General features: G+C 43.4%; 1 pseudogene across 1 annotated transcript in view; it reads right to left on the bottom strand.

The window, feature by feature from the left end:
- Positions 1 to 20,192, bottom strand: part of LOC311620775 (neurofilament light polypeptide-like) — a 1,158,328-nt pseudogene that overhangs the window by 36,727 nt on the left and 1,101,409 nt on the right. The gene's annotated exons all lie outside the window — the stretch shown is intronic.

Raw genomic sequence — 20,192 nt, 5'->3', positions numbered from 1 at the left:
GAGAATCATTGATAGGCTGCCTCCTGTATGCCCACTATTGAGAATTAAGCCCACAACCCAGGCATGTGCCCTTGACTGGAATTGAACCCAGGACCTCTATAGGCAGATACTATATCCACTGGGAAAAACTGGCTAAGGCTTGAAATATAAAAATTTAAGCCAGTTAGTTTCCTATGGAGAAACACTGTGGTATAACATACAAGAAGCTTGAAGTAAGCTAGAGGAGAAATTGTAATTAAATGGTGCCAGAAGGCATTGCAGTTGTTTTCCGATTGAGTTTTAAAATGATTTTATAATCCTCTCTGTTTTCTCACTGAGAAAAAGATAGCTTAGTCCTAACCTTGGAGTGCTTCTCTGTAGACCTTGGCTTTTCCCTCTGAGACTTTGCTCTGTCCTTTTCATAAGAAATGGCTTGTGCTTGTATTATAGCTCTTTTGCAGCCTGCTTCCTCCCTGTGGAACATCTTAAGACCCACAAAGCTCTTTTGATTGTGTACTGTCCTAGTCTTCCTTAAAGAGGCAGAGCTAGCAGGCCGGGTTTCTCCTACTACCATTCTCTTAGAATCTTTGAGTGCCCAGTTAATTTTATTGGGATTCACGGCATTAGAAAAGCCACCTCACCACTTGTTTTTAGATAAGCCCTTCACCTTGGGCTTCCTGGAGGTGTTGTAGGACAGTGACTTTAACATTCTTACATTCTGAAAATTCTTGAGGCACCACTTAAAGGCTTCTGAGGTCTTAAGGGTTTTATGAGTCTTGGCTTCGTCCTTAGACCATGTCTTCGTGGACACTGGTTTTGATGTTAGTCCAGAACCCATTTTTTTTTTGTTTAACATTATTTGACAATTGGACATGTGGGAGAAGGTATAAATGGGAAATGGATATTTGAAAACTGTAAATCAGGGTTCCTTTTTCTTTAATTGTCTTTCTTCAGCTTATTTTTCTCATTGAATTCACTGTCAGCTGTTTCCTAGCAAAAGTCCCTCATTTCATTGTCATTGTGATCACTTGCTCAGAAGCCCTTGCTGTCAGCCTCCTCAGGGGCCATCAAGCCTCCACACAGAGTTTCTTGGAGGCCCTTTTGCTTTTCATTCTCACGCTTCTCTACCTTAAGTGAGATTCCCACTGCCTCCTGTTCAAAGAGACTCCCACACGTATGTGTTTCTTTTTAGTGTCAATACCCTATTTTTAATGTCAGTGTCTGTGTCAGTTACTTAATAACCACCTCCAAACCTCTTGTCTTAAAGCAGCATTTACTTGTTCACAAAACTGCAGTGAGGCCATTTCATTTCTTTTCCACTTGCCACCAGCTGTTATGACCTGAGCTGGGAAGTGGAATCATCTAAAGGCTTGTTCGTTCACGGGTTTGTCAGTGCAGCGGGCTTTTGGCTGGGATGTTCAGTGGGGAAGTCTCAGCTGGACACCTGTATGAGGACTGACCACGTGGCCTGGCTGCTTCATTTTTCACAACACAGTGGCGGGTTCTCAGGCTGAGCTTCTCTAGGGAGAGAATCAGATGGTACCAGACATAGCAGTCACACAGCAGTCACCCTATCCTATTCACCAGAACCCAGTTAGCCCTCAGGCTAGCACCTGTTTCAAGGACAAGTGCCAAACAATCTGGAGATGTTCTTCAAAAACTTGGCATCCTCACCTTGTCTTACCAATAACTATCGTATCTGCAGGAAAGTAGTTCTTTCCAAGTCACGATCACTGACATTCCAGCAGGTTTGTTGATGATGATGATGTTTTGTTTACTATGTTCCCTTATTTCATGGGAAGTAACAAAATATTTCAGGTAGGACTATTGAATTAAGTGTCCCTGAAAACACACACACACACACACACACAGACACATTTTTTTTTAAATCTAAAAAACATAGAGCTCATCTTGCTAAACTTTTACAGTGAGAGATGTAATTTCTCAGTAACACAGGGAATCCTTTCTTTTTTTAATGCAATTCAAATTAGCATCAAATGCTTGTAGTTCAGTAAAAGACGTATGGCATTAGAGTCTATATTTATTAGATTCATTAATTAGTCTCGTTTTGAAAGTCTTATTTTGGGAGGCATTTTTTTGACTCGGTCCTGAAAACCTCAGTATGATATTCCTAAAGCTTTTTTTTTCTTCTTCTTCTTCTTTAGATTATGAAGTGTTAAGATGGGGGAAGAGGTAAGAGACATTCTATTCATGAGCAATGTATAGTCATTTTGTGGAGGAAAGACATGAAACAGTCAGAAAAAAAGAATACAAAATCAACTGCAGGAGAGATGTGTGGCAAAGACGATAACACTAAATATGTTTTTGTGACACCTGTTCGTTTTAACTTTGGTCTTGATTCTAAGTAATTCAAGGTTCCACATTCTAAGACCCTACCAGAGTATAAGTAACATTTGATTGCAACTAAATTCATTTCAAAATTTCATACTAGTGTCCGTACCTTCATCACCAAACTATATTCTTTTATTCATGCAGAATGATGAGCTTATAACAAAACTGCAGCCTTCATCTTCAAAATGTATATGTCTGGATAAAAGAAAAAAAAAGACACCTCAACAGGAGTTATCAGTGGAAGCACTTCTAAAGAGACGTGAAGAGGATAGAGTAAAGATGGCGAAACAAGAGGCACTAAGCCTCAGAACACATATGGAAAAGAATATGGTAGAATCCTGTGAAGCAGAAGATTATAAAAAGAAGATTAAAGAAGGAGCAAGAAGGGATGTAGCAGACACAGTAGAACAACTCAGTTCATTTTTATAGGTTAATTTATTGAGTTAATGTGCTTTAATTCATTTTAATGCAATTTATCCTTTGGATAAATACAGTGTTTTTGTATTCTTCTACTTCCCTTAATAGCAATTTTATTGTGTAGATTTCTGGAAGGAAGGTGGCATTTTTTCTTTTCAGTATTTTAGTTTCCAACTTTATTATCATTAAATTGATCTTTCCAAATGATTTTTAGTAAGTAGACTATGAGAATAAAAAGGTAAAAGCAAGACTATTAGGATAAAAAGGTAAAAAATATGATTTTAAAATTGTACCATACTCTTGAATTAAGTTATATTTTTAACTTTTAATATCTTATACTGATTCTATTATTCTTTGAATTATTAGATTACATGAGTACTAATAGAAGAATGATTAACTTTATCACTGAGATTTAATTGAGTGGACATTGATGATAAATATTTTAAATTTCGGCTTTTTTCATACTTAAAGCTAATCTGAGTCGACTCAAAACTCAAGCAAACAAATATAAGTGTTCATGTTATAATTACTTTAAGAATGTATCTTTTTTATTTGCTGTACACATAAAGAGAATCTCAAAAAATGTCAGAGCAGATGGTAATAATTATCCTAATAAAGAGGAAATACGCAAATTGACTGTCACCTAAGGATGCCCACCCCCACATACTCACATCAGCACCCACACAGGGTCCTCAGTTATACCACGATGCCTTCCAGCCAGTCTCTTGGACAAATCATGCTGCTGCACCCTTGTCAAGCACGGAAAAACTACCTGTTTTTTTGCTCACATACCCCATGGCTCCTCCCACTATTAGGCCCACTGGTATCTATACTCTTAATCTTGCTCTTTGGCCCATGTCTCATGCCCATGTCTCACTAGTTTCTTGCAGAACAGAATGTAGGCGTTCGCCAACCAGAAGGTGGGAGAGATCTATCTGGCCCTGAATTCAGAACCAAACACCAGAATCTTTGAGACCCCGGGTAGACACCCCTAAGAGACGACGCCCCCTCTCAGCTGGAAGTAGCTACAGAAGACTGACCTTCGCCCCCTGACCTTTCCCGAACTCTCAATTTTTTTTTTTTTTAATATTACCAAAAGCTTGGAATGATAGATTCTCCCTTCCTCCAGTTAATGGACAGATGTAAACCCCACCTGTGGCCAGACATTCCTGAGCTCTGAACCAATCAGCACCTGCCAAATACCCTAAGCCCTGATTCCTAAGTCCCTAGGTTCCTAATCACCAGTCAGCATGTGCTGAGTGCCCTAAGCCCCGACCCTTATCCTTAAAGATGCTTGTACCCCTGCGCTCGCTCTCTTCCGCCCCACTCTGTGGAAGCAGTTGGCAGGGGTACTCTTCCCTCCAGTAAAGCCTGTGTGTGTCCTGCCATCCTGATCTCCAGCTACCTTCTCTATTTAATCTATCAAGTGCCTATTGGGGATTCTGAATAATTCTCAATAATATAAAGAGATTGTGATGATGGTGGTCCAGACTAAGGAATCTAAATATAATTTAGGAAGTGAGCTTAGTTTTATAATCCAAACTGTACAAGTTTTAGCTTAAAGCCACATTTTGATTTTTAAGTGTTTTTCAAATGGTAGTGTTAAAGTAGGTTATGTGATTATCAGACTTTGTATTATTTAAAGTCACATTATTTTGAAACATTTCTAAACCTTCATTTTTAATTTATGTCTTTAAAATGCAACAGAGGAAATGTAAAATAAAACACAATATTTGCAAAGCTGTGTGACTTTTTTTGTGGAATATTCTCGTGTGTGTGTGTGTGTGTGTGTGTGTGTGTGTGTGTGTAACCATGACTACTGTGTTTCCCCAAAAATAAGACATCCTCCGAAAATAAGACCTACTTACAGGTTTCCTTCTAAGTGAAATATAAGGCATTCCCCCGAAAATAAGGCCCCCCTAGGCTAAACATGAGAGATTTGGTCCACTGATTCTAAAAGAAATGGCATCACAAGAAATTCACCAGGAAATTCAGGAATTGGATTGTTATGATGATGTTCCAGAAGATGATGACATGATTGTCATTGAATAAATGAGTAAATTCTTTTTTTTTAATATATTTTATTGATTTTTTACAGAGAGGAAAGGAGAGAGATAGAGAGCTATTGTAGAAATGTCGATGAGAGAGCAACATCGACCAGCTGCCTCTTGCACACCCACCACTGGGGATGTGCCCACAACCAACATACATGCCCCTGACCGAAATCGAACCTGGGACCTTTCAGTCCGCAGACCAACGCTGTACCACTGAGCCAAACTGGTTTCAGCAAATGAGTAAATTCTTGATACTGTAGGATTCACAGTTTGTCTGGTTTGTGTTGACAACTACTGTATTACCGTACCGTATAAAGGTAATAAATTTTCTTTATTTCCATTTAACAATAAATGTGTACTGTATTCTTCTTCATGGAAAAATAAGACATCCCCTGAAAATAAGACCTAGCGCATCTTTGGGAGCAAAAATTAATATATGACTCTGTCTTATTTTCAGGGAAACAGGGTAGTTTCCTAAACAAGCTAAAGAAAATATGCGAATGCTGAAAAAAGATGTATAACGATCTGGAATATTCCTGGTATCTTACATATACAGAATGACTTAAATGGATAAATTTTCATTTAAAAAATGTACAGGCCATTGCCATTTCAGAATGTATGTGGGTGTTTATTCACCATAATGAGAGCCCTTGCCTATCATTGGTAACTGTTACCTAGCATATGATGGCCACAAATTACTGAGGTTTAGGTTTCTGATATCTTTTTCCCTATAAGCGGTGGTCACCATCAAGTTCCTGTGGGGCCTCTAGTCCGGTCAGGGCGTCGCTGCTCAGGTCACCCCTGCGCCTGGCCACCTGCCCTGGGTTTGGAGCCTCACTCCCTTCAGGCTGAGCTCACCCCGCCCTCCCCGCCTTCGCTGCCCTTGCTCCTCCCCAGCGTCACCCAGAGGGTCCTCCAGCTGCCGGGAGACCCAGGTGGAGGGAGGACACAGGGCTCACCTCCTGCACCAGGGACCTTCCTGCCCAGTGGGATCAGCACTCTCAGCAGGAACTGAGTGAGCTGTCCTTCCTCCCCCGCAGCGCCCACTTTTCTCTTTCTCAGAGCAAGTTGCAGGGCGGGAAGCATTTCTCATGAAGTTGCCCAGTTTCTCAAATCTCTAGTGTGAGGTGTGGCTCTTCCTCTGAGGGAGCCAGCATACGCGGAACACACACAGGGCCATGATCAAGGGTGGGCTCCCACCAAGGGCCGCCAACTCTCATTGCCTCCGCCCCTTCCTTCCTGCCAGGCCATGCAGGCTCAGTGCAGCCGGCCTCCAGGGCTCTGGCCTCTGCCTAGCCTGCTGTGTTCCAGAACTGCCCATTGCCTTTCCCAGCATATGCAGGGCTGTGACTCGAACAACCCCTGTCCCTAACTTCTCTGGCAGCCACTTTTTCCCAGGGTGGCCCCTCTTGCAGGCAGGGGAGGTGTGACCTAGTCTGTGTGAGGGCAGCTTTACCTCCTGCAGGGAAGTTATTGTCTCTGGGGGAGAGCAGAGGCCTCACATTTGAAAGGATGACTTGTCAGAGTCCCCAGGAATGTGAGGAAGGATGGACAGAGCCACCAGCTGTGAATTGGTGCTGGGTCACTGCTATGTGCCAACAGTCCTGTGCTCAACCCACTTCCTGGGTTTCTATTGTACTTCCTGAGTGTCTACTGTAGCAGGAAACTGCACCGTGTAGCATGATACCAAACTTATATTAGTTACTAGAGGCCCAGTGCACAAAATTCGTGCATGTATGGGGGGTGTCCCTCAGCCCAGTCTGCACCCTCTCCAATCTGGGACCCCTCGAGGGATGTCCAGCTGCCCATTCAGGCATAAACAGGCAGTCAGACATCCCTCTCACAATTCAGGACTGCTGGCTCCCAACCACTTGCCTGCCTGCCTGATTGCCCTTAACTGCTTGTGCCTGTCAGCCTGATCACTCCCTAACTCCTAACTTTCCCCCCGCCCGCTGGCCTGGTCACCCCCAATGGCCCTCCTCTGCATGCCTGGTCCCCTCCCAACTGCCTTCGCCTGTTGTGCTGGTACCCCCCTAATTGCCTTCCCCTGCAGGCCTGTCCCCCCAACTGCCCTCCCCTGCAGACCTGCCCCCCCCCCAACTGCCCTCCTCCACAGGATTTGTCCCTCCCTACTACCCTTCCCTGCAGGCCTGGTCAACTCCCAACTGCTTATTAGAAGAATAATATGAAAATAGAAAATCTTCCAAAAGCTTATTGGAAGAAAGATATGAAAATATCTCAAAATTTTTATTTTAATTGAGAAAAGGCAAAAAAAAAAACAAAAAACAAAAAAAAAAAAACAAAGAATGGGTAATTTGTATACATTCTTGATATATAAAAACACAAAAATGCAATGGACACTATCATCACTTAGTCAATATTGTGTTTAAGATTTAAAGCAACTAAGTCATATTCATCCATATTACAAAGTTATATTTCTGGAGAAATAACAATTGAAGGATTTTCAAACCTTATATTGACCTGCCTGAACTTGGGCACATCAACCCAATTTTTCAACAGTGTGGAAATTTGTCATGTATAAGCCAGAAATTGACTGTATTCAGATAAACAAAGGGCCTCTAAAGTATTGATAGTTCAGAATCTAACAAAACCTGTTATCATTATTATTTTCTCCATTCCTTTTGGTTAGTGATCAGCAATTGTAACTTTATTGGCATTCAAGACAGGACAAATTCAAATAATTATAGCAATTCCTTAATTGCTATTGTAATGACAGATGTAATGCAGTGCAATAATCTCACTACTGGTAAAGTATCTCAGGTCCAGAGAGGTTAAAGCAACTTATTCAAGGCCACCCTTCTTCTAGTTAAAGGCAGAGATGACCCCAAGTCTCCCAAATACCCAGAAAAGACACAAATATGCAATAATATTGTAAAAATTATTACATACTGATGATCTGAACATTATGTTAAGTTTCTTTGACCTTTCACACAGGAAATACCATCTGGAAAACATGACAGCTTTCTTAGTGGAAATTATGCCAGCCAGCATTACTGTGCCAATCCAGTATTTCAGTGAGGCCAGAGGAAAATTACCACTGGAGGCTTATGCAAGGGGACAAAGGCTCTCTTTCTGAAATTTCCATTCAAAGGCCTAGACTTTAAAGTTAGAAGTAGCCTAGCACCCTTGACTTGATTAGCCTTGTTATACCACCAGGAACAATATCCCAAGGAGTAATAAACTCATGTGCCCTTTCCCTCTGTGTTCCTCACTTTGCTCTGTTACTCCATTTCTCTTTCTCTAACAGTCACATTACATCTTCTTTTTGAACCTCTTTGCTGTGAATGTCTAGGAAACAGCAGGTTAGCTTTCCACATGGTATGAATAATAAGAAACCCCTCCCCAGAGGAAAATGAGAGGTACACTGAGCAAAGTTTTCAGTGGGGCCAATGCTGAGGCCCTCCGGTATATAAGGCATTTTACTAACTCCCTTCATGTTATAAAACCACACTCTGGACATTAGTTTTCAAGCCACAGTACAAACCTCTGCCTGGTGTCCATGTTTTCCCTCTATCTTACTTTAAGACCAAAAGGACAATAATTTGGAGGAAAAGTTATTTTTAAAAAGAAGAAACAGTTGTCTGAAAGTTTTCAAGGAAGGACCTCAAATTCTACTGGACTTGCATTTAATCTACAGCCCCCAGGAGTCCCTTCCAATCGACGGGGATTCTGGACCTGGTGGACATTCCTCTTGGTTCCTCATGGGAACTTGTCACAATTTTGGGGGCAGGTCATCAGTCAAAGCTGATGAAACGAGGTGCAGGGAAGGCCAGCCTCAGCCCTGAACTCCCATGGAGCTGGGTCAGTGCGGACATCAGTGGTGGGACCTTGGGAAGGTCTAAGAGGAGGTCGGGGAGTGTGTTCCTCTGAAACCCTGTGTGAGGCCTGGGACCCCAGGGGCATGACACACGTTGAGGGGTCAGTCCCAGGGTGCTGGCTGCAGCTCCCATTGCTCCCAGGCCTGCCTGCAGTGCTCACATCCAAGGCTGTGGGGGACCTGTTGGGGGTGCGGGCAGGGTGCTGGTCGGCCTAGGGACTCCTGCTGGGCAGGCAAAGAGGTGGATGAACAAGGCTGCACCCAGCTGAGGTCCCTGCCTTGGGAAGAAAGTGGTGTCAGCGCAGCTTCTCACCCTGGTACAAGGGGGACGCCTGGTTGCAGACACACCAGGAGAGAAGCAGATGGAGAACCACTAGGAAAAATCAGGGCTGATCTGCCCTCCTCATTGGATTTGTACCTCATTTCCTCTTACTTGCCCCCTCAACACCACAACCTTGATAACCTTGAAGAAAAGAGGGGTTTTGTTCTTGTTTGTTTGTTTGTGGTTTTAAAATTCTGATAAACATTGTGCCTTCCTGGCTCATCCCTCCCTTACTTGTGCCAAGCACCTCCTTCTCTCAGGAGTGACCCCTGCGAACTGACCCTTTTTTATCACCTCAATATATTAGTGGAAAGTGGCAAAGGGTTTGGGGGCCAGAAGATGGTTTGACCACAGCCTGAGGGCCAGATTTCTTTTTAAACTGTCTTTCTAGAGGGAGTATCTAAGATGGCTGCTCAGGTAGACACCTAACCACAGCAGCACACAACAATTTCAATGGAATACAACTAAAATGTAGAGTGGACATTGCCCAGAGCTACAGGTAGTTGATGACTAAAAATTCTACAACAAGAAGGAAAGAGAAAACCAGGAGGAAAATCAGGGGAGCTGAATAATCCTAAGGTACAGAGACATGCTGCGAGCATGCACGCGAGTGTGGAGAGGACACAGCCGGAGAGGAGGAGAAGGCTGGGTGCCTGCCTGGCGTTCCCTAGCAGGAAGGAAATAAAAACCCCGGCCTGGGCTGAACCCCAGAACCGGCAGCGCTGAGCCCCAGTTATGGGCCAGACCCTGGGGACTCAGGCTCGGGCAGGGGGAGACGGGGCTGTGAGGCGGAATCCCAGGGGAGCGGCGAAAAGCAGGGACCCTGGAGTCGCGCACATTGCACGCAGAGGACAGAATATTGACTCTGATGCTGTATTGCCCTGGCAGGAAGAAACAAAACCTCCAGCTGTGCTGAGCCCCAGTTCCGACCGCTTTGAACCCCAGCTCTAGGCCAATCCCTGGGGACCCAGGCTCAAGCAGAGGGAGACGGGGCTGTGAGGTGGAGTCCTGGGGGAGCGGTGAAAGGCCGAGCCCCCAGAGTCGCACACATTGCGCGCAGAGGAGAGTCTGTTGACTCTGATGCTAGACGCCCCTAGCGGGAAGGAGAAAAAAGGCTCCAGATTGGAGGAACACGACGAGGAGCAGGAGCCCCTGCTGGACACCGGCCAGCCGGGCGCCAGCACGGAGCCGGGCGACGAAGCCCCCAGGGGGGTGGGGGTGCCCCTGGGCCTTCGACCGCTGAGCGTGGGCCACGGAGCCGAGGCTGGGGGCTGCTTCCTGGGCGGCGCCGACCCCGGCAACAGGCTGAAGCAGCACAGGAGCTCGCGGAGAACAAAGGGGTGCCACAGGCCAACCTGCTGAGCTTCCAGGACAAGGAGGAAGAAACCGAAGAAGTTTGCAATGTGAAGAAATCAAGTGAGAGCAAAAGATAGTAAAATTACTTAAGAAAGAATATAAAGAAGATCTTGAAAAATCGAAGACTAAGTCAGAACTCAACTCAGCAGCCAACATTGCAACATAAATGCGTTTTTGTTTTGTTTGTTTTTTAAAGGGACAGAATTTTGGAACCCCGGCGGCCAGGCCTAGAGTGGCCAGGCACAAGGCAGTGGCAGCCGGGCCTGGAGCAGCAAAAGCCAGGCCCCAAAGCAGCAGCAGTCAGAACCAGAGCAGCAACAGCCAGGCCTGGAGCAGCCAGACCTGAGGCGGAGGCGGCCAAGCCCAGGGTGGCCAGTCCAGGAACACCCAAGCCCGGAGTGGCTGGGCCCAAAAAAGCCGGGCCCAGAGCAGCCGGGTCAGGAGCAGTCAGACCCAGAACATCAGCAGCCAAGCCAGGAGCATCCAGGCCGGGAGCGGCCAGGCTCGGAGCGGCCGGGCCTGGGGCAGCCGGGCCCAGAGCAGCCGGGTTGGGAGCCAGGCCCGGAACAGCTCGCTCCTCGCCTGCCTCCGCCCCACGGCTGCCTCTCAGACATGGCTAGAAACTTTTGTGGGAACTTGAGGGTCTGCTGAATCAAGTGAGGAAGGCTTAGATCTGGATGTGTTGAGTTAGTATAGCACTGGGGTGTTGATCTGTGAGTGCCTTGTGTGGGGCCTGGATGAGGTTGGTTGACCTATTTGGAAATGTCTTTTGTGTGAAGTGTATCCTTGGGCATGTGGAGGTATTATTGATTTGAGAAAATGCTAAGTAACTGATTTACTATCTGAGAAATTTAAAGTTTTAAAAGTTTAAGGTCTCTTGCCAAAAAGAGGTTTTAAAGCTAACACCTTAATTTTAATGGAGAAAGGGAATGACAAGCCCTTCCCACCCAGAACAAGCAATCCAATTCCAACCAACAGCTATGTTTAAACAATGTGTCCATTTACACTTGAATGGCTACACCTTTTGATAGCCTAAGGGAAAGTTTACATGTAAACAAATTTGCTCTCAATTCCAAGGGCAGAAAAAAAAAATAAATAAATAAAAAATAAAAACAAGGTTTAAAATTATTAGATTTTAAAATTTATTCTTAGAAGTGTAAAAGTTTATTAATTAAAAAAAACAAACAAAAAAAAAAAACAACAACAAAAGGAGATTGAAAAACCTGATGAACAATAATAGCAGTTCATTGTAGAAGAGTCGGCGATATGGGAGGGGAGTAGACTGACTGTTCTCAGGGAAAGGGAGGGAGGAAGAGACTGAACATAAACTGTGCACCTATAGATGAGGACAATGGGGTGGGGAGGGGGAACCTGGTGGAAGGGGGAAGAAATGAGGAACCTTTGTAATAATATGAACAATAAAGATTGATTTAAAAAAAAAAAAAAAAGATCACAGATAATCAGTGCTGGAGGCCGTGCCAGAATGATGTCATTTTGATTTCAATCTATTTGCTTTTTTGCAAAGGAAATTTAAATGCTTAAATAATTAAATCAAAGTGTTATCTTTGTCAAAAATAAATAAATAAATAAATAAATAAATAAATAAAATAAACTGTCTTTATAAGTGTTTACTTCAGCCCTTTCTGTGCTTCCTATGTCTGGCCAGCTGTGCAAAGCCACCTGCCCAGCTGTGCCCATCCCACCTGGGGCAGGCAGCATCAGAGTGGGGAGGGGAGCTGCCCATGCATTCCACCTGTGAACAGGGTGGGGACTCACCTGCTGTTCCTTGCCCTCTATTTGGAGTTCAGCTTGCCTTTGTGGGAACCCGGGAGTGACTGGAGGGATTGGAGTAGGGACAGGTGCGCTCAGCACAGGCCATTATTTAAGGATCAGATTGACACCTTCTCACCCCCAAAGCTTAACCACACTCAGATGGCAGGTGAGGCTGTAGCCTCTCACACATTTGGTGGAATATCCAAAATGGTAATGGCATGAGCCCTAGAGGTGGGGGTGTGAGCTGTGAGCGGTAGGGATGGGAGTGGTGTTAGGCAATAGCTACTTAATTCACATATGGAATTACCCTTTGACTCAGAGATCACACTTCTAAGAATGTATTACAAAGATAAATTGATGAAAAGAAGTAATGCATATGCACAGGGCCTTTCTATGCACTCCTATTTTTAACAGCCAAGGATTGAGTGGAAATAACCCCAGTGGCCTCGGGGATGGGAGTCTCCTGAGAGAATGTGGGGAGATCTGAAGATACAGCTGTGAAAATTCATTACCATTTGTGAATAGGGTACAAATCCCCTATACCACTGTCATCAAGTATTTCTATGTGGAGAGGTGGAGGATACATAAAGATCTAAATTAGAAATATAAGTTAGGCAATTTCATAGTTCAGTCATTTAGTTAATGAGAAACTATTAAGCTTCTACTCTTCTAAAAGCAATGAAGAGAAATAGTGAAGAAAATAATTACTTTTCTCACGGATGGTACATTCTAGTTGGGAGAAAGTAGACAATATACAAATATTTAACAGGTCTAGTGTGAACAAAAAAGTGCCCAAATACTAAACATGACAAGCTCATGGGAGGTTCATGGCAGGCCTTACAAACTCTGAGACCTAAAGTAACCACACAGTGTTATCAGTGGAAGTGGGTTATCCATTGGTGGAACTAGGTATCCCCTTCCCCACTGGGTGCTTGGAGTTGGGTCTTTACAATATCTGGAGAAAATTAAATTTCTGAGACTCACATGGCAGGAGGAGTGATTTACATCCTGGGTTTGCAAAGTCCCGTTTCCCTCCATCCAGGCCTGCAAAATGTGCAGCTGGGGACTCAGCAGAGCTTGAGGCAGAGCCAGTGTACAGAGTTTGCTTTCCATGGTGGATCTGGGTATTGCATAACATCAGGCTACTTGCAGTCCATTAGTCCATTACGTGTGGGGTCCACATGACCTTGGCACATGTGGGCAAATGCAGGAGCAGAAGAGTCTCACAGGCCAGGAGCATGGGCCTAGCAAGAGAGAGAACTCCTTTATTTAGGAGGTCAGTGTCTCAAATCTCACACTTGCAATGGCCACACCTATTGTAACCAATGACCTGATCCCAGGTGTTACTGACAGTCAAGCACCTTCCCTATTTCACTGAGACTTGATTGGGCATGCATCTACCCCTCTCCTGTGCTGTCCTTTCCCCTTGCCATCTGCAGGAAATAGCCCTGGGAGTGTTAAATTGCAGTTTCCTGGCAAAGCTGCACAAATGACATGCCTATAAAATATGGTCTTCCCTTCTCTTCTCCCCAGTTATTTATACTGTGTTTATTACAGCTGTATTACTGATGGAAAGAGAAGCCAACCATTTATGGATGAAAACAGAAAACTTCAAAACCAAAAACATGACCTGAGAATTTAATGCACAGCAAAGTGACATTTTAAATTAGGTGAGAAAAGATGGTTTGTGGCAGGTGAATAGCCCTTTCTGAAGAAAAAGTTCTTAGATGTTAACACCATGTTCCAAAATAAATCTTTGATTGATTAAACATTCATTTTGGGGAAATTAAACAGAAGTGAAAGTGGTGAGCCAAAGAGGAGATTAAGAGGAATGTAGAAAAGGGTTTCATTTCATCAGGAAAACAGGAAGTGGTTTGTCATAAATTTACACTTGCAAACTCATATTTATTGCCACAATCTCTGAAGCCATGAAAACATCCGCCTCTTCTTGAATCAGGTACATTCCCTGGAGTTTGGCTAGGGCACTGAGGGATGAGGAAGAGAAATAAACTGAGTCACAAGGAGATTTAGAGATGTTTTTAAGGAAAGATTTCTGGGGGACCAGACCTTGAGCATCTTGAAGTTCCACACTGCCCTAGCCCTGGTCTTAGGCAAAGATGGCTTTTCACTGGGCTGAGTAACATTTTTAAGCATCTGGAAACACTTAGCCAACTCCCGGGGATGTTTGAACAGAACACACACCTGCCCATGGGCAGTTCCTGAGATTTGAGAGGCTTGGGTCTTGAGCATGATCTCTAGCTGCCCTTGACCACAAGGCTCTGTGCACATGGGCAGTTATGTCAGAGGCTGTTGCTAGGTTACTATGATTCTGAGCTAGGAGATGCTAAACTTCCAAACTTCCATACTGCCAAACTGCCCTGCTTGAATGCTGTGGCATGAGGTGGTTGGCTCAGGCAGTGTGAGAAGCGGAGGGAAGGTAAAGCTTCTCTAAAGCTTGGATTCTTCACAATGAAGAAAGTTTCTAAGTTCTGGAAGAATGTGGCATGGGGGGGCCATGGTCTTCCCTAGCAGCGGGGCCCAGGTCTATGGTACCAGCTGGCCTGTTGTCTCCCCTACCAGCGGGGACATGGTCTCCTCTATCAGCGGGATCAAGGTCCTGCTGGTAGGGGAGACCATGGCCCCGCTGGTAGAGGAGACCATGGTCCCGTTGGTAGAGGGATAGAGAGTTGGAAACATCAATGAGAGAGAAACAACGATCAGCTGCTTCCTCCACACCACCTACTTGGGATGTGCTTGCGACCAAGGCACATGCCCTTGACTGGAATAAACGGGACACTTCAGTTCACAGGCTGATGCTCTATCCACTGAGCCAACCAGTTAGGGCTTTACTGACAACTTTTAAGAGATTTAACAACAAAGCAATAATTGAAATGAAATTGAGTAGCAGGATTTTGCTTCATTGAAATATCTTTATAAAATGGTGGTAATTCTAATAATTATTTATATTATTTAACAAGTATTGAGCCGATATTTTTGTGTGTGCTAGGAACTAGAGCAAACACTTTGCATAGATTCTCATTGAAGCAAACATTGGTATCCTGGGAAATAATTATTATTTTTATCTCCATTTTGTTGATGAGGAAATTGAGACCGAGTGACAGCTAATAAGTGACAGTTAAAATAGGATCAGACCAAGTTGAGCTGAATTCTCAGGTCATCCTCTCTCTATTCAAATAGGCTTCTCCTTCATTAATGTGGTGAGTAACAAAAACTAATAAATATTGTACCCTTTTCAGAAGAAAATGAAATATTTGTTTTGAAGTCATAGGGATTAATGTTTACAGCTACATGGATAATTTATGTTTAAAGATAGTGCCCTCTATGTTCCTAAAGAGTCCTCTGACTTCCATAGGACTGCTCTCCATGTGGCCTGTGCCTATGGTCGTCCAAGGATGGTGAGACGCCTAATGGAGAGAAAATGCCTATTGGACCTCTCTGACATTGAGGAAAAGACAGCTCTGATTCAGGTATGTACTCACCAACTATGTCAACATAAGATGGGGTTGATTTATTTATTTAGACTAAAAATGGATTTATCAATGACTATCAGTCATTGATGAAAGACATGAGATGTGTTTGATTTAATTAATTATAATTAAAACCAATTCATTTTATTTAACTAAGTCATTGGTGGAACTTGTGGAATGTTTACATTGATTCCTAGAATTTATAATCTATTTCTTGGCATAATACTGACAGGCCCTACAATACCAGAATACGAAATGTGCAACCCTTCTGCTAGACTCTGGTGCCAATCCAAATATAATGGACAAGATGGCAACACTGCTCTGCACTATGCGGTCCTAAATTACAATAAAGCTATAGTGGAGAAGCAGCTTTCGTGCAAGGCAAATATCGAAGCGAGAAACAAGGTATAGCTCAAGTAACCTTGTTTACTAAATATTTGAAATACATGTTTTTAGTTTAGTTACAAGCATTTAAAAAAATGTTTGTATTGAGAGAAGAAGGAAGAGGGAGAGAGAAACATCAATGATGAGAATCACCCATTGGCTGCCTCCTGTATGTCCCCTACTGAAGTGTGAGCCCCCAAATCTGGCATGTGCCCTGACCTGTCATCAACCCTGACCTCTAGGTTCATGGGGCTACACTCAAACACTGAGCCACACCAGCTGGGAAGAAGCATTTTCCTTCTCACATACATATACCAAATACAAAAGATCAGGCCCTGTCACCATGGAAACAACTCCAAAGCCTAGTCAGGGAGCTGGGGAAATGTAGTGTCCATGGAAGGAGCAAAGCTCTGCCTCCCAGCTACCCTTCCACCCCAGAAGGAAGAACTTCCTGTTAGTGCCTGGTGTGGGAGATAGGCTCAGAGCCCACTAAGGACTGAAGGCCTGGGGGAGTGAAGTGATACTGGGGACTGGCTGCTATGCTGGCAGGGGCTTAGGAAATCGTGCTGCTGGGGGTGGGTGGGAGGAGGAGGCCTAGTGCCCAGCAAGAGGAGCTGGGTGAGTGCAAGTGGGAAAAGGAAGCCCCAGTCCACAGGCAACAAAAGAACAACAGGATACCACGATAGGAACAAAGATTCTTGGAACCGGACTGTTCTTTTTGAAGTGAGATTTGGAGAAGGATGTTGCAGTTAATCTGTTGAAGAGGCCATGGAGGGCATTTTATTTTATTTTTTAATATAATTTATTGATTTTTGACAGAGAGGAATTGAGAGGGATAGAGAGTTAGAAACATCGATGAGAGAGAAACATCGATCAGCTGCCTCCTGCACACCTCCCACTGGTGATGTTTCACAACCAAGGTATTTGACCTTGACCAGAATTGAACCTGGGACCTTTCAGTCCACAGGCCCACACCGCACTTTATCCACTGAGCCGGTTTTGGAAATGTGGAGGGGATTTTGAAGGGAAGAACAGCCAGTGACTGCACAAGGGTGAAAAAAATGGGCTCCTTTTTAATCATCACTAGAGGATAGTTTTCCTCATTGATTTTAGAGAAAGTGAAGGGAGGGAACAGATGAGAGAGAGAGAGAGAGAAAGAGAGAGAGAGAGAGGGAGAGAGAGAGAGAGAGAGAGAGAGAAACATCCGTGTGAGAGAGAGACATGAATTGGGTGCCCCCATGGACCTCCTCTGGGGCTGGGGATCAAACTTGCAACCCAGGGACTTGCCTTTGAATGGGAATCTAATTCTCAACCCTTCTATGTGCAGGGTGACACTCCAGCCTGCACATAACACTAGCCAGGGCCAAGACCGGTTTGGCTCAATGGATAGAGCGTCGGCTTGGGGACTGAAGGGTCCCAGGTTCGATTCCAGTCAAGGGCATGTACCTTGGTTGGGGGCATATCCCCAGTAGGGGGTGTGCAAGAGGCAGCTGATCGATGACTCTCTCTCACCCATGTTTCTAACTCTCTCTCTCCCTTCCTCTGTGTACAAAATCAATAAAATATTTAAAAAAAAAAAAAAAACCCAAAACACTAGCCAGGGCAAAAGGAGCTACCTTTTTAAAAATATATATTTTATTGATTTTTTTATAGAGAGGAAGGGAGAGAGATAGAGAGCTAGTAACATCAATGGGAGAGAAACATCAGTCATCTGCCTCCTGAACACCCCCTACTAAGGATGTTCCCACAACCAGGGTACATGACCTTGACCAGAATCAAACCTGGGACCCTTAAATCCACAGACATACGCTCTATTCACTGAGCCAAACTGGTCTGGGTGGGGCTACTTTTTATTTATTTTCTATATTATATGTGTAAGTTCAGAGTATCTTTCATTATTTTTATTATCCAATTGGATATATGTAATTTCTTAAATTAGAAATTGTTTTTGCTTCTTTACAGAGTGACCTTACACCACTTGCACTTGCTAAAATTGCAAACAATGAGGAAATGGTGGAATTATTAGTAAGCAGAGGGGCAAAAGACGATCAGAGGTACAATATTTTGTTCTTTTTAAAATTTTATTTGGAGAGCACATTTATTAAATCAGGACAGTGAAACAGGAAGAGCTTCATATAGAAGAAGAGGGTGTTAGAACTTCTTCACTGATACTGCCCCTAGAGCAATGGAAGCTAAAGAGAAAATAAACAAATGGGACTACATCAAAATAAAAAGATTTTTTACAGCAAAAGAAACCATCAACAAAACAACAAGAAAGCCGAGGGTGTGGGAGAACATATTTGCAAATAATACCACTGATAAAGGCTTAATCTCCAACATTTACAGACAGCTTATACAACTAAATAAAAGGAAGATGAATGATCCAATTAAAAAATGGGCAAGGGACCTAAATAGAATATTTTCAAAAGAAGACAGAAGGAAGGCCAAAAGGCACATGAAAACATGCTCTAAGTCACTAATTGTCCGAGAGATGCAAATCAAAACAACAATGCAGTACCATCTCACACCTGTCAGAATGGCCAACATCAACAAACCAACAAACGACAAGTGTTGGTGAGGTTGCGGAGAAAAAAGAACCCTCGTGCACTGCTGGTGGGAATGCAGACTGGTGCAATCACTGTGGAGAACAGTGTGGAGTTTCCTCAAAAGACTGAAAATGGAACTCCCATTTGACCCAGTAATCCCACTCCTAGGAATAAATCCCAAGAAACTAGAAACACGAATCAGGAAGGATATATGCACCCCTATGTTCATAGCAGCACAATCTACAATAGCCAGAATTTGGAAACAGCCTAGGTGCCCGTCAGCAGATGATTGGATCAAAAAACTATGGTACATCTATACAATGGAATACTCTGCTGCCATAAAAAAGAAGGAATTCTCATCATTTGCAGCAACCTGGATGGAACTGGAGAACATCATGCTGAGTGAAATAAGCCAATCAATGAAAGAGAAACACCACATGACCTCACTCATTTATGGATAATAAAGAACATTATAAACTGATGAACCAAAAGATAGATATAGAGACAGTAAAGCAACAAGCAGACTGTCAAATTTCAGTGGAGAGGGGAGGAAGATCGGGGGGAGATAATAGATCAACCGAAGGACTTGTATACATGCATATAAGTACAACCAATGGACCCAAAACTCTGGGGAGGGAGGGTATGTGTGGCTGGGAGGGAGGGGGGCAAAAAAAATCGATAAAATATATATATTTTTTTAAATCATGAATTTTTCTATTATTGTTTAAAATGCATTTTACTTTTTTATTCAGTAGTGTATGAGATTTCTAAAGAAGACTCTTTAAACAGGTAGGATTTTATGGATTTTAGAAGTTATATGTTAAGGGAGTGGAGAGAAAAGACACTATAATTTCATTCTGGACTAGACCCTATATTATGTAATTAACCATGATATATACCGTGTTTCCCCAAAAATAAGACATCCTCTGAAAATAAGACCTACTTACAGGTTTCCTTCTGAGTCAAATATAAGGCATGCCCCCAGAAATAAGCCCCCCCCCCCCCAGGCTAAACATGAGAGATTTGGTCCACTGATTCTGAAAGAAATGGAGTTACAAGAAATTCACCAGGAAATTCAGGAATTGGATTGTTATGATGATGTTCCAGAAGATGATGACATGATTGTCAATGAATAAATGAGTAAATTCTTCACAGTTTGTCTGGTTTGTGTTGACAACTACCGTACTACCATACCGTAAACAGGTAATAAATTTCCTTTATTTTCATTTAACAATAAATGTTTACCCTATTCTTCTTCATGGAAAACTAAGACATCCCCTGAATATAAGACGTAGCGCATCTTTGGGAGCAAAAATTAATATAAGTCACTGTCTTATTTTTGGGGAAACAGGGTAGTCATCTCAATAGCTCTGCAGAGTAGCTGTATTATCATAGCCTAATTTTTATTAAAGTGGAAACTGGGTTCAGGGAAGTGGATGGATTGACCTATGATTCCATAGTAGCAAGTGGCTGATCCATAATTGACTGTCAACCAACTTGGCTCCCAAATCTAATCTGTTGTCCCTCAACATCTATATTAATAAAAGGGTAATTGGTAATATGCTAATTAGGGCGGAAGTCTTCAGGACAAACATCTGGGCAAAGCCACAGAGGCTATGAGGGCCTAGGGCCAACATCACATGAGAGGGGCGGGAGGGGCTCATCCAGCATTGTGGCCCTTTT

Source organism: Pipistrellus hanaki (genome assembly GCF_964339955.1).
Source record: "Pipistrellus hanaki genome assembly, chromosome: 1".
Classification (NCBI taxonomy): domain Eukaryota; kingdom Metazoa; phylum Chordata; class Mammalia; order Chiroptera; family Vespertilionidae; genus Pipistrellus; species Pipistrellus hanaki.
Note: the sequence above shows the minus strand (reverse complement) of the source record. Positions and strands in the feature narration are given on the sequence as shown.